General features: G+C 40.0%; 1 protein-coding gene across 1 annotated transcript in view; it reads right to left on the bottom strand.

Annotated features, from left to right (window-relative positions):
* Nucleotides 1–26105, bottom strand: part of RPRD1A (regulation of nuclear pre-mRNA domain containing 1A) — a 77827-nt gene that overhangs the window by 4241 nt on the left and 47481 nt on the right. The gene's annotated exons all lie outside the window — the stretch shown is intronic.

The raw sequence follows: 26105 nt of genomic DNA, 5'->3' as shown, positions 1-26105 counted from the left end.
CCTTTCCCTACTCCCCCTCTAAAATAAAAAATGAAACAAATTATACTACAGCGTTTATCACTTCTTTGAAATTATGGTAGTTATTAGACCAACCACTAAATGTTATTTAATGTGTCAACATAAAAGCACACAAGATAAGACAAATGTAGGTTTACAGTTGTGAGTATGCAAAAGTTTCTTTTTTTAAATTTTTAAAATTTTTATTTTAGTGACAGGATGGGAGGCAGAGATAGACTCCTGCATATGCCTGGACCAGGATCCACCTGGAAAGCCCACTAGGGGGCGATGCTCTGCTGATCTGGGGCCCTTGCTCCATTGCAACCGGAGCCATTTTTTAGTGCGTGCGGCAGAGGCCATGGAGCCTTCCTCAGCACCTGGGGCCAACTGGCTCCAACCAAGCCATTGCTGCAGGAGAGGAAGAGAGAGAAAAGCGGGAGGGGAAGGGTGCAGAAACAGATGGGTGCTTCTCCTGTGTGCCCTGACTGGGAATCGAACCCGGGAAATCTACACACTGGGCCGACACTCTACTAGTAAGCCAATCGGCCAGGGCCCAAAACAGTTTATACTTGTATTATTTAGTCATTTTTGTATCATTTTCACACAAACTGTAAACCTACATTTGCCCCACTCTGTATATTATTGTACAAATTTTATTTCAATTACTGTACTTCAATAACTGTTTCTTTTGTAATGCTACGCATCTTTCTATACATAAAAAATAGTTAAATTGAAAAGGGGTCCAAGGTTTCAACAGACCACCAAAGAATTCCAATGGCACAAAGGTTAGGCAACCCTGAAAACAGTAAGTAGCCCAAGGAATCAGAGACTGGAAACCAATGAAGATCATGCTTGGCTTACAGGGAAACAGCCCATTCTCTGTAGTGGAAATATCTACTTTTAACTCAAGTTTCTAAACTCCTAGAAGGGAAAGAGAATCTTTCTATATTCCAACACCTACTGGGGGTAGAATGTGAAGGGGGAATCTGGAAAATGAGTATTCTTCCTTCTGGAAAGACTAGGAACATTTCCCTCCCTCTGACGAAGGCTGCCTCACGAACCAGACGGGGTAATAAGCTTTCATTTTGGAGAGACAGCCTATCCACAAAGCCCCATTAATGATTCTCAACTCTGCACAGCAGAGACACCTAGGAAACTTGAAAAACTCAAGATTTTTCAAGAAAACTCCAGCCCCACTACATACCAATTAAATGAAAATCTCTGGAAGTGGGTCCACAGCTTGTGAATTTTGTAAAAACTCCCCAAAATCATGCTAATACACAGAATTGTGAGACACTTCCCTGTTTTTCTGCCTAAAACGAAATAAACTAGTGAGGTTTCTCCTATAAACCCTCCTCTTTCAAAGAGAAACTACACTGGGCAAAGATTTATCAGAATTACTGTAACTCAAATACTCTAAAAACTGAGGGAAAGAAGTATTCGGAAGCATGAGGACCGGGGCCGCTGGCAGACAAAGCAGGCAAGGTTAAAAGCTGGGTGAGTCAAGGATAGCTCTGAGCACATAAAAGAGGTGCCAATTCTTGCCATGTCTACATGTCCCTGCAATGCTAATCTACCATGAAGGTTGACAAAGAATAAATAAAAGGTTAATGGGGACCGGAAACTCAAGGCATTAGTCTTCCCCTTCACCAGTGACACACATTGGATCACAGGGCAGGTTCCAGCACACTAGCTTGGACTGGCAGAGATAAGCACCAGAGTGATTCACATTATAGATGCGTACTTCTCAGTTGGATCTCATTACACATCTCCACATTTAGCACGGTTCTTCCTTAGCACATGCTAGTATGCGGGTATACACACATCTCCATCGGTCTCACTGAATCATTTTTGAATAAACAATATGTAAAGTACTCTGGGGTCAGCACAAAATATTCAGATGTCTTTCAAATGCACTACAAGCAGTTACACTCTGCCTCTCTTGGGGCCTAATGTTTTGAGAAATGCCATCTATGCCTTTAGTGGTCATTAGTGCCACCCTAATTTCTAGCAACCAGATAAGCTGTTTTTCAATTCAGATTTCTCTTACCTGACCTGTGGTGGCACAGTGGATTGAGCGTTAAGCTGGGACACTGAGGTCACTGGTTCAAAACCCTAGGCTTGACCAAAGCACATATGACAAGCCATCAAAGAACTAAAGTGAAGCAACTACGCTTCTTCCCCTTTTCTCTACCCCCTCTCTATAAAATCAATAAAATACTAAAAAAGGGGGCCTGAAGATGGCAGCGGAGTAGGTGGACGCACAGACACCCAGCTCTCACCACCAAACTGGAATACAAATTAATTTAGGAAAAATCAGCGTGAAAAACCAACTCTGGACTACAAGAACAGCTCTCAAGCCTGACCAGGTGGTGGTGCAGTGGATAGAGCGTCAGACTGGGATGCGGAAGGACCCAGGTTCAAGACCCCGAGGTCGCCAGCTTGAGCGTGGGCTCATCTGGCTTGAGCAAAGAGCTCACCAGCTTGGACCCAAGGTCGCTGGCTCCAGCAGGGGGTTACTCGGTCTGCTGAAGGCCCATGGTCAAGGCACATGTGAGAAAACAATCAATGAACAACTAAGAAGTCGCAACGTGCAATGAGAAACTGATGATTGATGCTTCTCATCTCTCTCCGTTCCTGTCTGTCTGTCCCTGTCTATCTCTGCCTCTGTAAAAAAAAAGAACAGCTCTCAAAAACCAAGGAGCAAAGAAGAAGCCACAACAAACCTGGTAGAGAGCGCCTCAATCTCCCCTGCTTACAGGAACGGAGGGGGGAAGGTGAGGCCGAGAGCCCAGAAGGGATCTCACGTCAGGGAAAAGAGCAAAAAATACTGCTCACAGCCACTTGCCTGGCGACCAGGGAGCGAGGTGTGTTGAAAAGACCAGCTTATCTCCCCACTGGAAAGGAAAGAGAGAGGGACAGACTGTGAGGAGCTAAGGAATGCAGGAGATGATCTAAAAAAAGCTGACTCATCCGAGCTGGAGGCGGCCATAGCTGGGGGAGAGACTGATCCTTCCCCACAAAACAGTATTGAATTGCTTCCGGATCAGAGATCTCCAGACATCTCTCCAACTCCAATCAGTGCAATAAGACACAGCTGAAAACAAGAAGTGGGGAGGAGGGGCAGTAACTCAGGTCTCCATGGAGATCTGAGATACACCTCCTCCTACTGAAGCTGAGAAAACACCCTGCCCCCAGAGAGATTAGTTGGTAGAAGAGGCCTTCAGAGTCTCAGGTTACACCCACTGCATTCCTGGATACAGTTACAAGGAAGCCCCCTGCTGAGATCAGTAAACAAGACTGTCACCTGTTAAGAAAACAAACAAATCAAGACTTCAAAGCTGCCCAAATCCAAAAGTGGATTACAAATAATAGCTGATACCAACCCAAGACGACCTAGAAATAACACAACTGAAAACTGGAGGCAGACAACACCAAGCCTAGACTCAACCAACTCTACAAACAAAACACAGACAATGAGAAGACAAAAAAGTGCAATCCAAATGATACCTTCAGGAGATGAACCTGAGTGATATGGAAATAATCAAACTTCCAGATGTGGAGTTCAAAATAATGATTGTAAGGATGCTTAGGGATCTTAGAACAACAATGGATGGTCATTATGAACACCTAAATAAAGAAATAGCAAGTATTAAAAAGAATCAGTCAGAGATGACAAATACAATATCAGAAATAAAGACTACAATGGAAGGAATTAAAAACAGGATAGATAGAGCCGAGGATCAAATCAGCGAGTTGGAGGACAACTGGAATGAAGGAATGAAAGCAGAGAAGAAAAAAGAAAAAAGACTCAAAAAGTCTGAGGAAACTCTTAGAGAGCTCTGTGACAACAGGAAGAGAAATAACATCCGCATCATAGGGGTTCCTAAAGAAGAAGAAAAAGAACAAGGGATAGAGACTTTGTTCAACCATATCATAGCTGAAAACTTCCCTAAATTGATGCAGGAGAAACTCTCACAAGTTCAAGAAGCACAGAAGACTCCATTAAAGAGAAACCCAAAGAAACCTACACCAAGACAGATCATAATTAAAATACCAAAGCTGAGCGATAAAGAGAAAATATTAAAAGCTGCAAGAGAAAAAAAAAGCTATCACCTACAAAGGAACCCCCATAAGGATGACATCTGACTTCTCAACAGAAACACTTGAGGCCAGAAGGGAATAGCAAGAAATATTCAAAGTAATGCAGAATAAGAACCTACAACCAAGACTACTTGATCCAGCAAGGCTATCGTTTAAAATAGGAGAAATAAAAAGCTTCCCAGACAAAAAACAACTCAAGGAATTCATTACAACCAAACCAATGTTGCAGGAAATGTTAAGGGGCCTGTTGTAAACAGATCAAAGTGGGAAAACATATAGCAAAAAAGGAATACAGCTTTAAAGAATAAAATGGCAATAAACAACTACATATCAATAATAACCTTAAATGTAAATGGATTAAATGACCCAATCAAAAGACACAGGGTAGCCTGACCTGTGGTGGCACAGTGGATAAAGCCTCAACCTGGAATGCTGAGATTGCCGGTTCAAAACCCTGGGCTTGCCTGGTCAAGGCACATATGGGAGTTGATGCTTCCTGCTCCTCCCCACTTCTCTCTCTCTCTCTTCTCTAAAATGAATAAATAAATAAAAATAATTTAAAAAAAAGACATAGGGTAGCTGCGTGGATAAGAAAACAGGACCCGTACATATGTTGTCTACAAGAGACACATCTTAAAACAAGATACACATATATTGAAGGTAAAAGGATGGAAAAAAACATTTCATGCAAATGAAAATGAAAAAAAAGCTGGGGTAGCAATACTTAATACATTCTTTTCAAGTGCTCATGGTACATTCTCTAGGATAGACCACATGTTAGGGCACAAAAGTGGTCTCAACAAATTTAACAAGATTGAAATCATATCAAGCACTTTCTTCTATCACAATGGCATGAAACCAGAAATGAACCACAACAGAAAAGCTCAAAAAATTCTTAAACACATGGAAACTAAATGGCAGGTTGTTAAATAACGAATAAATTAAGAATGAGATCAAAGAAGAAATAAAAAAATTCCTAGAAACGAATGACAATGAGCATACAACAACTCAAAATTTATGTGACACAGCAAAAGCAGTACTGAGAGGGAAGTTCATAGCACTACAGGCACACTTTAAGAAGCTAGAAAAAGCTCAAATAAACAACCTAACCCTGTATCTAAAAGAACTAGAAAAAGAACAGCAAGTAAAGCCCAAATGTAGTAGAAGGAAGGAAATAATAAATATCAGAGCAGAAATAAATGACAGTGGCTAAAGAAACAATACAGAGGATCAATAAAACTAGGATCTGGTTCTTTGAAAAGGTAAACAAGATTGATGAACCTTTAACTAGAATCACCAAGAAAAAGAGAGAGAGGACTCAAATAAATAAAATTAGAAATGAGAGTGGAGAAATAACAACTGACACAACAGAAACACAAAATATTGTAAGAAAATACTATGAAGAACTATATGCCAAAAAACTAGACAACCTAGATGAAATGGACAAATTCCTTGAAACATACAATCTTCCAAAAATCAATCTGGAAGAATCAGTAAACTTAAACAGACCAATTACACCAATGAGATAGAAACAGTTATCAAAAAACTCCCAACAAAGAAAAGTCCAGGGCCTGATGGCTTCACAACTGAATTCTACCAAATATTCAAAGAAGAACTAACTCCTATCCTTCTCAAACTATTTAAAAAAATTCAAGAGCAAGGAAGACTTCCAAGCTCCTTTTATGAGGTAAGCATAATTCTGATTCCAAAACCAGGCAAAGACAACACAAAGAAAGAAAATTATAGGCCAATATCTCTGATGAATATAGGTGCTAAAATCCTCAACAAAATTATTAGCAAACCGGATCCAACAATATATGGAAAAAATCACACATACACCATGATCAAGTGGGATTTATTCTGGGAAGGCAAGGCTGGTACAATATTCGTAAATCAATCAATGTGATTTATCACATAAACAAAAAGAAGGAGAAAAACCATATGATAATTTCAATAGATGCAGAAAAAGCATTTGATAAAATCCAGCACCCATTCATGATCAAAACTCTCAGCAAAGTGGGAATACAGGGAACATACTTCAACATGATAAAAGCCATCTATGAGAAACCCACAGCCAACATCATACTCAATGGGCAAAAATTAAAAGCAATCCCCTTAAGATCAGGAACAAGGCAGGGGTGCCCCCTTTCACCACTCTTATTTAACATAGTCCTGGAAGTCCTAGCCACAGCAATCAGACAAGAAGAAGAAATAAAAGGCATTCAAGTTGGAAAAGAAGAAGTAAAACTATCATTATTTGCAGATGATATGATATTGTATATAGAAAACCCTAAAGTCTCAGTCAAAAAACTACTGGACCTGATAAATGAATTCAGCAAAGTGGCAGGATATAAAATCAATACTCAGAAATCAGAGGCATTTTAATACATCAACAATGAACAGTCAGAAAGAGAAATTAAGGAAACAATCCCCTTCTCTATTACAACCAAAAAATAAAGTACCTAGGAGTAAACTTAACCAAGGAGACTAAAGACTTGTACTCGGAAAATTACCAAAGCATTGATAAAAGAAATTAAGGAAGATACAAACAAGTAGAAACATATACCATGCTCATGGTTAGGAAGAATAAACATCATTAAAATGTCTATATTACCCAAAGCAATCTATAAATTTAACGCAATACCAATTAAAATACCAATGACATACTTCAAAGATATAGATCACATATTACAAAAATTTATATGGAACCCAAAAAGAACACGAATAGCCTCAGCAATCTTAAAAAATAATAAAGTGGGAGGTATCACACTTCCTGATATCAAGTTATACTACAAGGCCATTGTACTCAAAACAGCCTGGTACTGGCATAAGAACAGGCATATAGATCAATGGAACAGAACAGAGAACCCAGAAATAAACCCACAGCTCTATGGACAACTGATATTTGACAAAGGAGGTAAGGAAATACAATGGAGTAAACACAGCTTCTTTAACAAATGGTGTTGGGAAAATTGGACATCTACCTGCAAAAAAATGAAACTAGATCACCAGCTTACACCACTCACAAAAATAAAGTCAAAATGGATAAAAGACTTAAATGTAGGCCATGAAACCATAAGCTCTTAGAAGAAAACATAGGCAGTAAGCTCTCTGACATCTCTTGGAGCAATATATTTGCTGATTTATCTCCACGGGGAAGTGAAATAAAAGACGGGATAAACAAATGGGACTATATCAAACTAAAAAGCTTTTGCACAGCTAAAGACAATAAGAACAGAATAAAAAGACAAACTACAAAATGGGAGAATATATTTGACAATACGTCTGATAAGGGGTTAATAACCAAAATTTATAAAGAACTTGTAAATCTCAACACCAGGAAGACAAACAATCCAATCAAAAAATGGGAAAAAGAAATGAATAGACACTTTTCCAAAGAGGACATACAGATGGCCAATAGGCATATGAAAAAATGCTCAATATCACTAATCATTAGAGAAATGCAAATAAAAACCACAATGAGATATCACCTCACACCAGCCAGAAGGGCGCTCATCAACAAAACAACACAGAATAAGTGCTGGTGAGGATGTGGAGAAAAGGGAACCCTCCTGCACTGCTGGTGGGAATGCAGACTGGTGCAGCCACTGTGGAAAACAGTATGGAGATTCCTCAAAAAACTGAAAATCGAACTGCCTTTTGACCCAGCTATTCCACTTTTAGGAATATACCCCAAGAACACCATAGAACGGCTCCAAAAGGAGAAATGCACCCCCATGTTTGTAGCAGCATTGTTCACAATAGCGAATATCTGGAAATAGCCCAAGTGTCCATCAGAGGACAAGTGGATTAAAAAGCTTTGGTACATATATACTATGGAATACTTCTCAGCCATAAGAAATGATGACATCGGATCATTTACATTAACATGGATGGACCTTGATAACAGTATACGGAATGAAATAAGTAAATCAGAAAAAACTAAGAACTATATGAATCCATTTATAGATGGGACATAAACATGAGACTCAGAGACATGAACAAGAATGTGATAGCAATGGGGGTGGGGGGAGGGGGGATGGGGCGAGGAAGGAGAGAGGGGGTGGGGGAGGGGAGGGGCACAAAGAAAACCAGACACAAGGTAACAGAAGACAATTTGACTTTGGGTGAGGGGTATACAGCACAATCAAATGTCAAAATAATCTGGAGATGTTTTCTCTCAACATATGTACCCTGATTTATTGATGTCACTGCATTAAATTTAATAAAAAAAATACTAAAAAATATTTCTCTTAATCCTTTGATTCAGATGATGTGGCAATTAAAAGCCTTCAGCCCATTGGTATACATGGCACAATAAAATTATCTCCTTTAATCCTCTTAATACTTCTATGAGAAGAGGTTATCCTTCATAAACCTGTGCAATCATACTTTCACAAATTAGGAACAAAGCAGCAGTCAAAAGCTTTCTGATACTGTCACAGAAAACTTTCTATCTTCATCTTAAAGACAGAGTGCAGTAAACTGCCTCATGTTAAATCACCTCATGTTAGTCTGAAGACAAAACTGGATGAAATCTGATCGCTGATTGTACAATCCAGGCTGCCGTCCTAAAATTTTTATATTGCATCATGGGTAGAAATGTCAAAAGGGCCTACCATGGTGGGGAACAGTTACGCAGTTGCTAAAAAATATGGAGTTTCTATATAACTCCAAAATTCTATTTTTAGAAACACAAAAGAAAGAAAAATGTGTCCACACACAAATTCATACATGAACATTCATAGCCACAGAAATGAAAGAAGCCAAATAGGCCATTTTCTGTGTGGTTCCATTTATATTAAATATCCAGAGTAGAAAAATTAAGAGACAAAAGTGAGTCTGGAACACTGAGGTCGCAGAGTCAGGGCACATTAGGGAGTGGATGCTTCCTGCTCCTCCCCCCTTTCTCTCTCCCCATTTCCCCCCCGCCGCACCCCCCTACACATGTGAGCTTCCTCTCTCTCTCAAATGACTTAAAAAATAAATTTTTGGAATTTATGGGAGAAATTTTTTTAAAAAGTGAGATTTGTGGTTGCTTAGGGCTTGAGGCCAGGTGGTGTAGAAATAGGTAGGTTTCCTTTAGGGTAGACAAAAATGTTCTAAAATTACAGGTTGTAGTGAGCCTCAGCCAATTGGTATACACGGTAGACAAAAAAATTAGTAAACCTAAAAATCCTATTAATTGCAAAATCCTGTGACTATCCTAAAAAACTGTATACTTTAAATGAGTAAGTTACATGGTATGTGAATTATATTTCAATAAAACTGTTAAGGGGGGGAGCCTTTGTGAGTTAGTCTGAGGATTTAAATACCACTAATAGTATCATTTTTAATGGGGAAATGGATTCATAGTTCTGCTTCGAGCAAATGTGATTCTAGCATTCTGGGCTAGAAATAAAAATTTGTTTCATCATGAGCAAACAGAATCTATTGAAAATCTTGAGATGTGTATGAGCCAATCAGGCTTAAATGAGGGCATACACAGCAGGGTTTCTCCATTATTTTCAACCATTTTCTCCTCTTACCCCACTCTACCTTCCATACATCCGTCAGCCACGGTTTTGTCAAACCGGTTTTTTTTGTGTCAGGAAAAATGTATTTATATTGAATATAATTTTCTGAATTGGCCATCGTATCACACACACCTTCCATGATTCTAAATGTGCACCATAGGGGATGGCAAGGCCCCTCCCTCCCCTGGTTGGGAATCACAGGAAGGAAGACAAGTGAGCTAATAGCAGATTGCATAATTGTTCCCAGTGAAAAAAAGATATCAAAAGTGAATGAGAAAAAAGTAGTGAGCATATATTTGGAAAATTGTTATTTTTTAAGGAAAAATACTAGCTTTCCCAACAGATGCTTTGGGTGCTGTGACTATAATCCAGCACTTTGAGAAAACTGTTTACATCCACTACCTGAAGACCTCAGTCGTTATCCTTAACCAACTCAGAATATCTGCTCTCCAAGTTCTTGTGAATTCAATTTAAAAAATTGATTGTAAGTTGATATTTCAAAAAGGTTCAGTTAAAGCACTACATATCGTATGAATTTCTATGCATTATATGTGAGCTGCACACAGCAACTTATTTTCTCAGTATGAAAAGGGGGAAATAGACTAACTTTACAATGGAGAATCTTGTCAACACTATCCCAGGCAGGCAATCAAGGGCACATAGGCCTGGTAAGTCATATTGATGGAATGTACCCTTGATAAAATATGATAAAAAATGGCACTCTACCTGTATGGTCTTCCTTCTCAAAACACATTAGCCCTAGTCTGTGAGACAAACACTAAACAAATCTCAATTGAAGGACATGCTACAAAACCACTAATAATCCCCCAAACCATCAAAGTCATCAAACACACGGAAAGTGCCACAGCTAAGAACAGTCTGTGAATGTAATGTGATATCCTGGATGGGACCCTGGAACAATCAAAGTCATGTTTCAACTTTCACTGATACTTAAATGAGGAAGTTGACTTAATCATGCTATCTTTAAATTACTTTCATTTTCTGTGTGACTTTTTTAGCCTCACTCCCATAGAATACATTATCCAGTTAAGAATCACAGTATCTCAGGGTCATGTCAGCTAATTTGGTGTTTCCCAAATTGGGTGTCCCATGAAATACAGTCCACAAGGTCTTACTAGGAAAACCATAAACCAGAGGTCTAGGCAGTTTTGGAGTAAAAATAAGTTTCTTTGCAACATCCTTGCTCCAATCCTCAATATGCTCATGTCTAGAGGGAAGCTCTAAGAGTGGAATCAGGTTTGTAACACTTCTCAAAATCAATGAAATACATTTTTGTGGCATACATACTACCATTGCCCAGAGCTAATAGTTTATATATATCATAGAATACAGTTAACATTAGATACAATTATCTTGTCCTTGAACCTGTTCTTGGACCACCTCCAACAGCAAACTCACTATTTTATCCTTCACTTGGTTTGACTGGATATAGAATTCTAGGTTGATGGTTTTCTTTCAACACTTTTAACCCCATGCTCTTCTTGATATCATGGTTCTGTTGAGAAACCCACCACTGTAATTCTCATCCTATAAGTTAAGATGTTTCTTCCCTGGGGATTTTTTTTTCAAGGTTTTTTCTTTGTCTTTGGTTTCCTGCAGTTTGAATACAATAAGCCTAAGAGCAGACTAGATTTTTTGGTATTCTGCCTGGCATTTGTTCTGATGTTCCTGATTAGTGATTTGATGTCTGTTGTCAATTTTAGAAATGCTTGGCCATTATGACTTCAAATATTTCTTCAACTTCATTTATTCTCCTGGTATTCCAAGTACATGTGTGCTATACCTTTCCAAATTGTCTCAATTCTTGAATGGGTTGTTTGCTTTTCATCTCAGTTTTATTTTATTTTTTTTGTATTTTCTGAAGTTGGAAATGGGGAGGCAGACAGACAGACTCCCGCATGCGCCTGACCAGGATCCACCTGGCATGCCCACCAGGGGGCGATGCTCTGCCCATCTGGTGCACTGCTCTGTTGCAACCAGAGTCATTCTAGCACCTGAGGCAGAGGTCATGGAGCCATCCTCAGCGCCAGGGCCAACTTTGTTCCAATGGAACCTTGGCTACGGGAGGGGAAGAGACAGAGAGGAAGGAGAGGGGGAGGGGTGGAGAAGCAGATGGGTGCTTCTCCTGTGTGCCCTGGCCAGGAATCAAACCCAGGACTCCTGCACGCCAGGCCGATGCTCTACCACTGAGCCAACCAGCCAGGGCCTCATCTCAGTTTTCTACTGAACTGTCATCAAGCTCACTAAGTTATTCCTCACCAGTGTCCAGTCTATTGAAGTGACTATCAGAGGCATTCTTCAGTTGTTTTTAATTTCTAGCATTGATTTTCTTTCTTAACCATTTCCACGTGTACTTAAATCTGTAGTTTACATGGTGTCCACTTTTCTATTAGAGTTACCATATTAATCAGTTATTTTAGATTTCCAGTCTGATAATTCCAAAATCTGTGTCATACAGAAATCTGTTTCTCACTAAAAAATCTCTGCAGCTTGCTCTAGCCTTTTGGCACGTGCTAGAATTTTTCTGAAAGCTGAAAATGATCATTGGGTAATAATAACTGAGGTAAGTAGGTCTTGATTGTCAGGTTTTATGTTAATCTGTGAGGAGCTAGGCTGTGTTTAAAGTTTTCTGTAGATGTAGATGGCAGAGCTGAAACTCATTACTTTATTAAATAGTCCTTTCATATTAGGCAGTTCTAACTGCCAGAATGGTCTTGGCATATGTTATTAAATAGTCCTTTCATATTAGGCAGTTCTAACTGCCAGAATGGTCTTGGCATATGTAACACATCCACTGTTCCTTCTGCCCTATGTAAACTGAACTCTCCTGGTAGCAAAGGCTGGCAACTCGGAAGTTAAGAATGCCCATGTTCTCCTCATATTCAATAATCTTTTGGATGCTTCATGAACACACACATTTTAAAACCAAGCTGTATTTAGCTATATATATCTAAAGTCTAAAGCTAATGAAACATCAATTCTTCGTTGCAGTTCCTTAGTTGTTCATTGATTGCTTTCTCATATGTGCCTTGACCATGGGGCTACAGCAGACCGAGTGACCCCTTGCTCAAGCCAGTGACCATGGGCTCAAGCTGGTAAGCTTTTGCTCAAACCCGATGAACCTGCACTCAAGCTGGCGACCTCAGGGTCTTGAACCTGGGTCTTCCGCGTCCCAGTCCAATGCTCTATTCAATGTGCCACCGCCTAGTTGCTAATGAAAATCTCATTAGGAAGTAAAATATAAAACATATTACTATAGTATCATGTCTATCATCTATGTTATCAAAATTTATTAAGTTTACAGAAGCTGCCTATTTAATATTTGTGCATTTTGTTGCATATAATTTATTTCAATATTAAAATGTATTAAGCTTATTAATCCTAAAAGAATTCCAATAATTTACTTTAAAACATTTTTTTTCTTGTATTTTTCTGAAGTTGGAAATGGGGAGGCAGTCAGACAGACTCCCGCATGTGCCCGACCGGGATCCACCCGGCATGCCCACCAGGGAGCGATGCTCTGCCCATCTGGGGCGTTGCTCTGTTGCGACCAGAGCCATTCTAACACCTGAGGCAGAGGCCATGGAGCCATCCTCAGCACCCAGGCCAAGTTTGTTCCAGTGGAGCCTCGGCTGCGGGAGGGGAAGAGAGAGACAGAGAGGAAGGAGAGGGGGAGGGGTAGAGAAGCAGGATGTGCTTCTCCTGTGTGCCCTGGCCAGGAATCGAACCCGGGACTCCAGCACGCCAGGCCAACGCTCTACCACTGAGCCAACTGGCCAAGGCCAATAATTTACTTTATATTGGTATAATATAACTTGCTCTTAGAAAAATTCCAATAGAACAGACTTTGCTATAAAGCAATGACTTTCTCCATCATCTAAACATAACCAGATCTGAAGAATGCTTTACAAAGAATGCTTGCTTTAGGAAGTTCAGTCTGATGGAGTTATGTGAGATCATAGTTTATCTAAATGACATAAGGCTCTCCTTAAAATTTTGATTGATTTAATTGCATAAGAGGTTCACATATTGCTTGAACAAATCTGATGTGTACAGATATAAAGACAATTTCTAGTCTGACACAAATCTTACTTCAAGTGATGAGTAGGTAAGTCAATTACATGTTTAGTTACCAAGAATACCACTCTCCCAATAAATTACAATGGTGTACTGAAGGAACTGGACTTACAGGAAATAAGGACTTTTATTAAACAAGTAATGCCCAACATTCTTGACAGTAAAACATCCACTCACTAATTTGTCACATACACTTAGTTCCTTTAATAGATCCAATAAGTATTAACTTATTTATCCCAATGTAGAGAAATATACCTCATTATCTTTTTCTTTTAAAGTTTCACTCCTGTTTAAAATGAAGATACGGCCTGACCTGTGGTGGCGCAGTGGATAAAGTGTCAAACTGGAAATGCTGAGGTCGCCGGTTCGAAACCCTGGGCTTGCCTGGTCAAGGCATATATGGGAGTTGATGCTTCCAGCTCCTCCCCCCTTCTCTCTCTCTCTGTCTCTCTCTCTCCCTCTCTCTGTCTTCTCTAAAAATGAATAAATAAAATTTAAAAAATAAAAAAAAATAAAAATAAAATGAAGATACAATAAATGCTGGCTACTTAATACAATGTTAAAAATAATTTTAAAAAATAAAATTGAATATATAGAACTACTTAAAACAAACAAAAGAGAGTACAACAAAATACATCAAAATATGTTTGTGGTTAATGTAAACCTGTGAGTGGTTTGTTTTGCTTTTTTAGTTATTTTCCAAGTTTTCTACAATAAACATGTATTGTTTTTGTTAGTAAAGATTTGGGGGGGATAAGGAAAGAGAATTTTAAACTCTACATATTACTTTTATGACTTGAATTAAACTACTTAGAAGTTGTCAATTATAAGAAATAGAAAAAAAAGTTAAAAGCACTTAATTTGAGCTTGAAGCGGTATTATAAATTAAGTTTAAAATCTACATTTTGAAGATGAGGAAAAAAATGGGCTTGATATTACACAACTTACATGGTAAGTTCCAGAACCTAATTTTCAGTTGATTATTCTAATCCAAACTCACTGAAGACTAACCAAGAACAGTTTTCAAAAAATTTTAGTAACTAATTTAAAAATGCTTTTAATGTGTAACTTAAAAAAAATTTTTTTTTTAAGATTTTATTTTTTCATTTTGGGGGAGTGGGGACAAAAAGAGAGAGAGAGGGAAGGGGGGAGGAGCGGGAGGAGCAGGAAGCATCAACTCCCCACAAGTGCCTTGACCAGGCAAGCCCAGGGTTTCAAACTGGCGACCTCAGCATTCCAGGTCGATGCTTTAGCCATTGTGCCACCACAGGTCAGGCAATGTATAACTTTTAAAAGAACAGAGAAAACATATCAAAATGTTCTCAGGAGCTAAATGGTTTTCATGTATTCATTTGAATGTTATTTTTCAAATTTCCTTTGAATCTATAAATAATTCTGTGTCTCAGTATTCTCATTTATGAAGCAGGTATAATAGTAGTCTCCATCTCACACAGTGGCAAATAAAACGAGTACCTGTGCTTAAAGCAGTACTTCGACACAAAGAAAATGCTAAGTATTTGTTACTACTTTATGAAAGAAATTTTAGCCCTGGCCTATTGGCTCAGTGGTAGAGCGTTGGCCTGGCGTGCAGAAGTCCCGGGTTCAATTCCCGGCCAGGGCACACAGGAGAAGTGCCCATCTGCTTCTCCACTCCTCCCCCTCTCCTTCCTGTCTCTCTCTTCCACTCCCGCAGCCAAGGCTCCATTGGAGCAAAGATGGCCCGGGCGCTGGGGATGGCTCTGTGGCCTCTGCCTCAGGCGCTAGAGTGGCTCTGGTCGCGACAGAGCGACACCCCGGATGGGAAGAGCATCGCCCCCTGGTGGGCAGAGCGTCACCCCTAGTGGGCATGCTGGGTGGATCCTGGTCGGGCACATGCAGGAGTCTGTTTGACTGTCTCTCCCCGTTTCCAGCTTCAGAAAAATACAAAAAAAAAAAAAAAAAAAAAGAAATTTTAAATTATCTCCCCTACAATAAAGCTTAAATGCAGTAGTAGGGTTTCAGAATAGGTACAGAGACACTGGTAATTTCTCATCAACTTAATATACAGCAATGGTTCCTGTATGCCAGGGATCGGGACCCTATGGCTCGCGAGCCAGATGTGGCTCTTTTGATGGCTGCATCTGGCTCGCAGACAAATCTTTAATAAAAAAAAATAACGTTAAAAATAGAAAACATTCTCATGTATTACAATCCATTCATTTCCTACCGCAGTTCATGGTTGCAGGTGGCTGGAGCCAATCACAGCTGTCCTTCAGGACAACACCAAATTTTTATTGGATAATACGTAAGGTACACAGGTTGTTGTATGGCTCTCACGGAATTACATTTTAAAATATGTAGGCCCTGGCCGGTTGGCTCAGTGGTAGAGTGTCGGCCTGGCGAGGAGTCCTGGGTTCGATTCCCGGCCAGAGCACACAGGAGAAGCACCCATCTGTTCTTCCACCCCTCCCCCTCTCCTTCCTCTCTGTCTCTCTCTTCCCCTCCCACAGCCAAGGCTCCATTGGAGCAAAGTTGGCCAGGGCCTGAGGATGGCTCTGTGGCCTCTGCCTCAGGTGCTAGAATGGCTCTGATTGCGGCAGAGCGACACCCAGATGAGCAGAGCATCGCCCCCTGGTGGGCATGCCGGGTGGATCCCGGTCAGGCGCATGCGGGAGTCTGTCTGACTGCCTCCCCGTTTCCAGCTTTAGAAAAATACAAAAAACCAACCAAACAAAATAAAATAAAATATGTGGCATTCATGGCTCTCTCAGCCAAAAAGGTTCCCGAGCCCTGCTGTATGCAGTATTGGAAGATTTCATTCAAGAGACTGAGGCATTCTGATAATCTAAAACTAAGAAGCTATTACAGGCTCAAGAGGCTTAATGGATTTCCCCCCCCATTTTGACTACCCAAGTTCAAATGAAGGGATATAGCACTCAATGATTAGTCAGAAAGGGGCAATAAAGTGGACTGCATTTGGAATAAAATCTAGCCAGAGAGCAAAGCTGACATCCTGAAATTGATTCTACCTCACTAGGACTATGAAGCCAGATGCTCCACTCCTCCCTGAGGATAAATCGTCACAGCTGTAGGTAGATAGGGAGTTGAGGAGAGTGGGCCATCCAGCATATGTGACACCAACTGCTTGATGGGACGCAACAGTCAATTCGGGCACCACGAAGACAGCTGTGCTTGGTTCCTATCTATTCTCCTCTGTCCTCTTTTCTCTCTTCTTTACTTTTTGTTCCCTGGCTTCATCCTATGTTTTACTGCCAAAGGAAACTCTTAATAGTGCCCCCATTGACAACTGTACCACGAAATGCCCAGATCTGCATTATCTACAGGACACCTCCAACTTTCACACCAAGTCCATTTTGTGTGAAATGTCTCTCTACACTGTATACCAATATACCTAACATATACTATGTATACACTATACAGATAACCCAGAACACTTTCTGACACAGAATCCAGGCTTTCACACATTAGTTAGCTACCTCATGGTGATGCTACAGTCAGCATCTCAGTTTTTACAGTAGTCTGTGGAGTTACGTGGGTGCTGACGGGTATAAGTAGCAAGGATAGAAATCAGACGGGCTAAGAGTGGCAAATGTTCAGGTTCCCTCACATATTCCCTAGGCTTCAGCTGGTTAACTGTATGTTCCACACTAAAGAAAAATGAGGAAAGATTATAATTCTACATTGGAATTCAGCATCAAAAGATTCCAGTGATCAAAATGCAAAGGAAATTTCATGAATCTGAAGACAAGGATACTGCTTCTGCGCATTTCATAAGAAACACAAGAGAGCAAACTGGTACACATATGTACTTTGCTTGACAGATTGAAGTTGATGGGACTGCCACCCAACCACCAGCATCCTGAGCTCCAGTTCAACCCACTGAAACTCAACCCTTCTTGAAGATCAGTCTTCCAGACTACTATTATTTAAATTTAGCCAAGAGAATGATAAACTATTTTAAAAGTTTATATTTAGCCCTGGCCGGTTGGCTCAGTGGCAGAGCGTCGACACCTGGCGTGCATGAGTCCCGGGTTCGATTCCTGGCCAGGGCACACAGGAGAAGCGCCCATCTGCTTCTCCACCCCTCCCTCTCTCCTTCCTCTGTCTCTCTCTTCCCCTCACGCAGCCGAGGCTCCACTGGACAAAAGATGGCCCGGGCGCTGGGGATGGCTCCTTGGCCTCTGCCCCAGGCCCTAGAGTGGCTCTGGTCGCGGCAGAGCATCACCCCCTGGTGGGCGTGCCGGGTGGATCCCCGTCGGGCGCATGCGGGAGTCTGTCTGACTGCCTCCCCGTTTCCAGCTTCAGAAAAATAAAAAATAAAGTTTATATTTAATAGATTATGTCCTTACTAATTTTACATCTCAAATAATATAGTGAGAAATTTTGTAAATAAAATCTCTCTGGGGGAAAAAATGTCCAGTATATGACTTTGTTGCTAAAATTTAGTATAATTTATTTTTTAAATTCACTTTTAGAGATGCATCATGCACAAAGATGGAGCACTGATTATATTGCTTAAATGGTTTCAATATAGTTTGTTTTCCAAAACCCCACAAAGTATGGTTGTTGTTTTTTTTTGTTTTTTTGTTTTGTTTTGAGGAGAGAGAGAGAGAGAGAGAGAGAGAGAGAGAGAGAGAGAGAGATGGGAAGCATCAACTCATAGTAGTTGATTCCCGTATGTGCCTTGACCTGGCAATCCCAGTTTCGAACCTGGGACCTCAGCATTCCAGCTCAACACAAATATCTGTTTGTTGTTCTGTTGTTCCCCTCATTTCTCATCTCACAGCTACTATGGCATTGATGCCACTGCTTCCTTGCTATTGCCTAGTATTCCCATTCTTCTGTTAATCAAAATAAGAGTACAGAGCTGTACACCTGAAAATACCGACTGTTAAGTGTAATTGAAAATAAAGTACAGAGCTTGTCATAATGTGGCTGTGTAGACACCTTGTATTCTGAAACTAATTAGGGGTGAGCTCTACAGTTATTCAGGAACTTTTTTCAGGTTTTTATTTATTGATGGGAGGAGAGTGAGAAAATGAGGGGAAAAGCAAGAAGCATCAACTCATAGTTGCTTCCTGTATGTGCCTTGTCCAGGCAAGCCTAGGGTTTGAACCGGCAACTTCAGCATTTTAGGTTGATGCTTGATCCACTGTGCCACCACAGGTCAGACATTTTTCTTAAAGTTTACATTACTTTGCTGGTTTTTCTACAAACTATTTTCCAGGGGAAAGTTTTTCTCTCGGAATGTGTCTTACTATCTTTCTGAATGGTATTACCTTTCCCAATGGTGGTGGTCTTTTATTTATTTGTTTATTTATTTGAGAGGAGAGGTACAGACAGAGAAGCATCGACTCATAGTTGCAGCACCTTAGTTGTTCATTGATTGCTTTCTCATACGTGCCTTGACCAGGGGGCTTCAGTCAAGCCAGTGACCTTTGGTACTCAAGCTAGTGACCAAGGGGTCATGTCCCCACTCAAGCCAGAAACCTCAGAGGTTCGAACCTGGGTCCTCAGCATCCCAGGCCAATGCTCTATTCACTGCACCACTGCCTGGTCACGCCCAATGGTATTATCTTTATGTAACTAGACTATACTCCACCTGCTTAGGTTGTCAGTCAAGTGGACAAGTTCCAAAATGGATACTAACAGCAACTGGTTTTTCAGATACAGATGACCTTCACCACTCCTGGGCCTCACCAGCCTGGAGGACACATGCATTTCCAATGCTCCCAGCTCCCACACAGACTCCTCAACCCCGCTACCTGGCCCACAGAGGAAAAATGCACACCTGACCTCCGTTTCCACTGCTGTAGTCAGTCACTGTGTGCTGTTCCAGCCACCTACTTCAGGTGCTCCACTTCTGGGCACAGAGAATTTGTGTAAGTGCTCCCACCTTTAGGAGGGTACATGCCAGGATGTGGTTCTCTCCTTCATTTGTCAGTAATCCATCTTCTAAAAATATGGCCACTGGCAGGTTGGTACCCACAGCACCCTTTCTCTTACTAGAACAGAGCTATTACATACACCTTATATAGTAAATGTAATTTCTTCATTTTTTATACATCTATTTCTCCATTTTTTCCATACCTATCTTTTAAGCAATCTTTACCAATCATGATGAATAGAACTTACTGTGACAATAGGAATGTTATAGATCTGTACTACCTAACACAGTAGCCAAGAGCTATATGTGGCTACTGAACATTTGCAATATCACTAGTGCTGAGAGTGTAAATGTATTCAGTTTCAGTGTAAGGAGTGCATGTGGTTAACAGCCACTTACTGAACAGCACATCGCTCCACCTCTAACTTCACTGCATCTGTATCTCAACTTCATTTCTTTCCATTTTATCTCTATTTATCCCCCTTCTTCTTTTAACTATCTTGTATACTTATGTAACATATTTTAATAAAATATTTACTACAGTTAAATGATACAGACTATACTAGGTTTTATTTATTATATTTCCTGTAAGTTCTAAGAGGAGGGAGGGAAAAGCTGCCACTCAGTCTAATATCTTTAAATAGAAAACAAAACTCAGAAGAGTGAAAATCCTGTATTTTTCACTCCATAAGACACACTCCCCCCAAAAAAAGTGGAGGGGGAAATGCCTGTGCATCTTATGGAGTGAAAAATACGGTATTTTGGCCCTGGCCGGTTGGCTCAATGGTAGAGCATCGGCCTGGTGTGCAGGAGTCCTGGGTTCGATTCCCACCCAGAGCACATAGAAACGCCCATCTGCTTCTCCACCCCTCCCCCTCTCCTTCCTCTCTCTTTCCCTCCCGCAGCCAAGGCTCTATTGGAGCAAAGTTGGCCCGGGCGCTGGGGATGGCTCTGTGGCCTGTGCCTCAGGCGCTAGAGTGGCTCTGGTTGCAACAGAGCGACACCCCAGATGGGCAGAGCATCACCCCCTGGTGGGCGTGCCAGGTGGATCCCAGTCGGGTGCATGCGGGAGTCTGTCTGACTGCCTCCCCGTTTCCAACTTCAGGAAAAAAAAAATACGGTATTTTATTAAATATTTTAACACACCATTTGGTTTCAGAATATCTTTTTTATTATTTTCCTCCTTAAAACCCTAGGTGTCTTATGGTCAGGTGCATCTTATGGAGTGAAAAATATGGTAAATCAGGCAAGAAAATAATGTGAACTACCATGCTTTAATTAAATGCGTATCTCTTAACATAATCAGTTACAATCCAGAACACTGGAGTACAAGTAAGAAATACTTAGGCCAATGTTTTTCAACTGCTGGTCTGCAGACAGTCCACCAGAAATCTCATGCTAGTCTGCAAAAGGGTTAACCACCCTCATGTTGTATGCAGGTAAAGACTCATCGATATTAGTCAAATTCACTTATGTTCAAGGTGATTTCTGACTTAGCGGTCCCCCAAATAAGTTTCCTATGTTCACTGGTCCTCAAGTGAAAACCACTACTTCAGACTAACATGATTTCTGAGACAATTACTCCCAAGAAATCATGAAGAATTATCAAAAGGGCGAATGCTACAAATACTGTACTTAACTTGAAGAATTAGATTCCACAAATCTAATTTGTGGACAGGTAGGCCTGTTGCAGATAAGTCAGAATCTCAAAATATGATTAACATGTTTTTTTAAAGAACTAAGGAATCCAGGTACATTCAGAGAGATACCTAGAATATAGAAACTCTCCTTCTGAGAGAATATAGATTAAAAATATTGCAGACACCTTACACTATTTTGGAGTATTCTTATGAATTAAACACAAAAGTCACTGGTTAAATTATGACAGATATAAGCTAGTTAGAAAACCTTCAATTTTCTTTGTTTGGGGCTGGAAACTTCACAGGTACTTACTTACTTTGCCTAATGCCACTAAGTGGTGAATCCAGTGCCTAAATTTCAATTTAGGCAATCCAGTTTCCGAGTCCCCAATGCCTACCACAAAGCCAAACTGCCTCTTGAAATGTTCACTGATCTAAGAAAATTTTCTAACCACAGGTCTATGTTTCTGGTCCCATCAACACATAAAAATATTTTTATCTACAACTCAGAGTATATCCTTTAAAAACTGAAAAACAAAAGCCAAGAGAACCAAAATAAGAAATGGTAATTCTTTAAAAATACTTTCATTAAAACATACACTTTCTTTACTTGCGTAATTCCAAAACACATTAAGAGAAGTAAAGCAGGGACTGAAAATGCTTTAAGTACTCACTGACAGCAAGAAAAAATACAAGCTAAACAACAAAGAAACACATATTAAGGTTTATAAAAAGTAGGCAGTAGCCAACTGAATAGGTTCAAACACACTCGTACAATTCACCAAGCTTGGGAGGCAGCATGACTTCCATATAGCTGTGACATTTATACCACTGATTCTCCTCTAAGTCACTTCAACAGGCAATCTGCACCCACTGGACCCCCAGCAGCATGGGGAGGACCCAGGGTACTGGACTGTGTGGCTGGTGTGCTGGCAAACTAGAGGCTTGGTTCCAGTCAGGTCTAAAATGACTCAGCAAACTCAGAAAAGCACTAACTCTTCTCAGACTCTGGTTCCCTCTCAACTTGCCCTGAAATTGTAGAATCTGTAAACTGGCCAAGCAATCTATAGTAAGTCCCCTTTTCAACAAAAACCCATAACAATCTGACAAAACAACTTCACTCCCAACAGTAAGTACAACAAATACAAAAGTAAACAAATATTCCACAGGAAATACTGAAGGAAAATGAAATGGAAAAAAAAAATGGTAAGAGTAACATGGAGTAGATTTAGAATAGTCTATGTATATATACATATGTCTCTCTCTATAGATATATATAGATATACATATATGTAATAAAATTTAAGCAGAAGCTATAAAAAACTAAAAAACAAAAATAAAAAGCAACTTAGGTCTTCTCAATAAAAGAGTACATCAAATATCAAGCAAAATTAATGAAAGAATAATATATTAGATATGTGCCAAAGTGTTAAATGTGGAGGAGAAAGAAAAACAAGATGTAGCAAAGCTCTGGCCAGAGAGCTCGGTTGGTTAGAGCGTCATCACAATACACAGAGGTGGTGGGTTTGATTCCGGGTCAGGGCACACACAGGAGGTGTTTCCGTCTCTCTTTCTCTCTCAAATCAATAAACAAACAAACAAAAAAATACAGCAGACACGCCAAAAGAAAAAAAGGATGAGCAGAAATGAAAGCCACTCTGTATACATCTATTTCAAACTTGCGGTATTTTCCACATTTTGCCCAATGCATGAATATGTATAAGTGTGCACACATACATACACATAACTGTAAACAGAAATAACAAGTGTTGGCAAGGATGTGGAGAGATCAGAACCCTGTGCATTGTTGGGAGTATAAAACAGTGTGGCCACTATGCATGTTATGGTACAATACAGTAATCTTTCAAGATTGATAATAGAATTACTCTATGATCAGCACATGAAAAACAAAGAAGTTCCTCACAAAGCTCACAGTCTAGTGGCAGGTACAGATAATAGCTATTATACGTTAAAATTTCAAATAGTCATAAGTACCATGAAAAACAAAACAACAGTGTATACAGTGGGAGGTGAGAAGGAAGGAGAACAGCTGGGTGGAACCAAATGAAAGAAGCAGAGGACTCTTAAGAGGTGACAAAGGGACATAAACCTGAACGGAAAAAGGAACCAGTGAAGATCAGAAGGGAGCATTCCAGCCACTCTGTGAGCCATTAGCAAACAGAAATCCTGGTGTGAAAACAGCCTTCATCTATTTGAAGAGCAAAATGGATGCTTATGAGACTTCACAAGGTAAGGCTAACTGGAGACTCATGACTAGCAATCTCATAGGCCAGGGGTCCCCAAACTATCCGCCCCCGCTGCACTTCCGGAAGGGGCACCTCTTTCATTGGTGGTCAGTGAGAGAAGCACAGGATCCTGGAGTACTGTATATGGCGGCGCCGCAAAGCGCGGTGTTGCTCTTGTTACAGCTAGCAATGACAAATATGGAACCGGACATTGACCATCTCATTAGCCAAAAGCAGGCTCATAGTTCCCATTGAAATACTGGTCAGTTTGTTAATTTAAATTTACTTGTTCTTTATTTTAAATATTGTATTTGTTTCTTTACTTTAAAATATGTGCAGTGTGCATAGGGATTTGTTCATAGTTTGTTTTTTTTTTATAGTCCGGCCCTCCAACGGTCTGAGGGACAGTGAACTGGCCCCCTGTGTAAAAAGTTTGGGGACCCCTGTCATAGGCCATATGAGTTTAAAGAAGATCCAAAAGTATAATATAATGGCAAACATTGGAGATTCTAAACAGGGCTAAGATGAGGCCTGATTTCTTCTTAAAAGATCAGTCTGGCCTGGCCTATGGTGGTGTAGTGGATAAAGCGTCAACCTGGAATGCTGAGGTCGCTGGTTCGAAACCCTGGGCTAGCCTGGTCAAGGCACACACAAAAAGCAAACAATGAACAACTAAACTGAAGCAACTATGAGTTAAAACTTTTCACCATCCCCCTCCTTCCTCTCTCTGTAAAAAGTAATAAATAAAATCTTTTTAAAAAAGATCAGTCTGGTGCAGTGATATAGAAAGCCACAAGGGAACAGGAAGACTGACAATCCAGGTAATGTAATGACAAGGGAGTAGCTTGGCAGAAGTTATCAAAGACATACAGTTGACATTTGAACAACATAAGTTACTAGGGGTGTCTACAACCCATGCAGTCAAAAATCTGCAGATAGCCCTGGCCATAAAGCTCAGTTGGTTAGAATAACAGCCAGAAGGGCAGAGGTTGCTGGTTCAATCCCTGGTCAGGGGACAGGAATGGAGCTATTTCATGTCTATCTCTACCTCTTCTCCCTCTAAAATAAAACAAAAAAATCTGCAGCCTAAGTGGTGGTGGCACGATAGAGCACTGACCTGGGACAATGAGGGCCCAGGTCTGAAACCCCAAGGTCACTGGCTTAAGCATGGGCTTATCTGGCTTGAGCATGGGATCACAGATGTTAATCTATGGTCACTGGCTTGAAGCCCAAGGACACAGGCTTGAATAAGGGGTCACTGGCTTGGCTTGAGCCCTCCAGTCAAGGTACATGAGAAGCCATTAATTAACAACTAACATGACACAACTATGAGTTGGCACTTTTCATCTCTCTTCAATCCTGTCTCTCTCACAAAACAACAAAAAAATCCACATATAACTTTTGATCCCTACCCTCAAGTCCTGTAAAGGGACCTTCACAGTTCAAGCCCATGTTGTTCAAGAGTCAACTATAGTTCCATTTAATAAAACACAAAAGGGCTTCCATTTATATAACATATTGAACTCATGTTTCAGCTCCCTACAAAAAAGCCGCTAAATTAATGAACTAATTTACAAAGGCAGAAACACATAAGGACTGAGAAGAGGGAAACCATGGTACACAGATGTCAAGAAACTTTTGGAAGGGAAGATGAAAAAAACTGAAACAAGGAATAATAACCAAAAGAAATGTAATTCATCCTGAGAAACTTTGGATAGGCTTATGACTTAAGGTACCAAGCTATCTCAAATGAAATGGGTAGTCTTAAAACTGACAATAAGGATCAATTGAAAAATCTTTATATTGGTTTGTTAAAACACTTATCCCATAGAACCAGAAGATGGGAGGATAAAAAAACAAGCTAAAGATCTGTATTTGGACATCAAAACAGACAAACGATGCCTTACTGTCATCTACCCAGCAAACTTAATGTATTTTCTCTGGAGAAAGTAAATAGCCCTGAAGAGAGAAGACCTATAGATATTTGGGAATCATCAATGACAATGACCAATCTACCAGAAAATCAGATTGGTGACATCTATCAAGTCTTTAACATGAATCAGTAATTTCATCTTTAGGAATTTATCACAGGAGTAAAGAGTTACTCACTGCAATACTGTTGATAATATCAAAGCAATAAAGACAGTTATGAAGAACATATACTGATCAAACTATGATATAACCATACATTAAAAAGGAAAAATCATATAAGATGTACATGCAAAGTAACACATTGGAGCCAATACAGTGCTAAGCCCGCTGCTTATACAGCTTTCTTCCTATGACAAAAATAATCAATAAAAATAATTAAAAGATATGATTCTTCAAAAATGGATTAACTATTATAAATTTTAGACTTAATGATATTTAGGTCTCAAAAAATAATGTAAAGAACATTAACATTTGCTTCTTTGAAAAATTCATAGTTCTCATTATTTCTACATTTAATCAATAAACAGAAAAAGAGTAAGATGTAAAGAAATATCGGAATCACAGATATAAGATTCCATAACCAATGCCCCATATTCTTACTACTATGACTTTGAGTAATATTGGTAAAGCAATAAATCAGTAAACACTAAAAAACTACATGAAGGTAACACCTTCATCCACAGAT

The sequence above is a fragment of the Saccopteryx bilineata genome, chromosome 11 (genome assembly GCF_036850765.1).
Source record: "Saccopteryx bilineata isolate mSacBil1 chromosome 11, mSacBil1_pri_phased_curated, whole genome shotgun sequence".
Classification (NCBI taxonomy): domain Eukaryota; kingdom Metazoa; phylum Chordata; class Mammalia; order Chiroptera; family Emballonuridae; genus Saccopteryx; species Saccopteryx bilineata.
The sequence above is the reverse complement of the archived record's forward strand: the minus strand, read 5'-3'. Positions and strand labels throughout refer to the sequence as shown.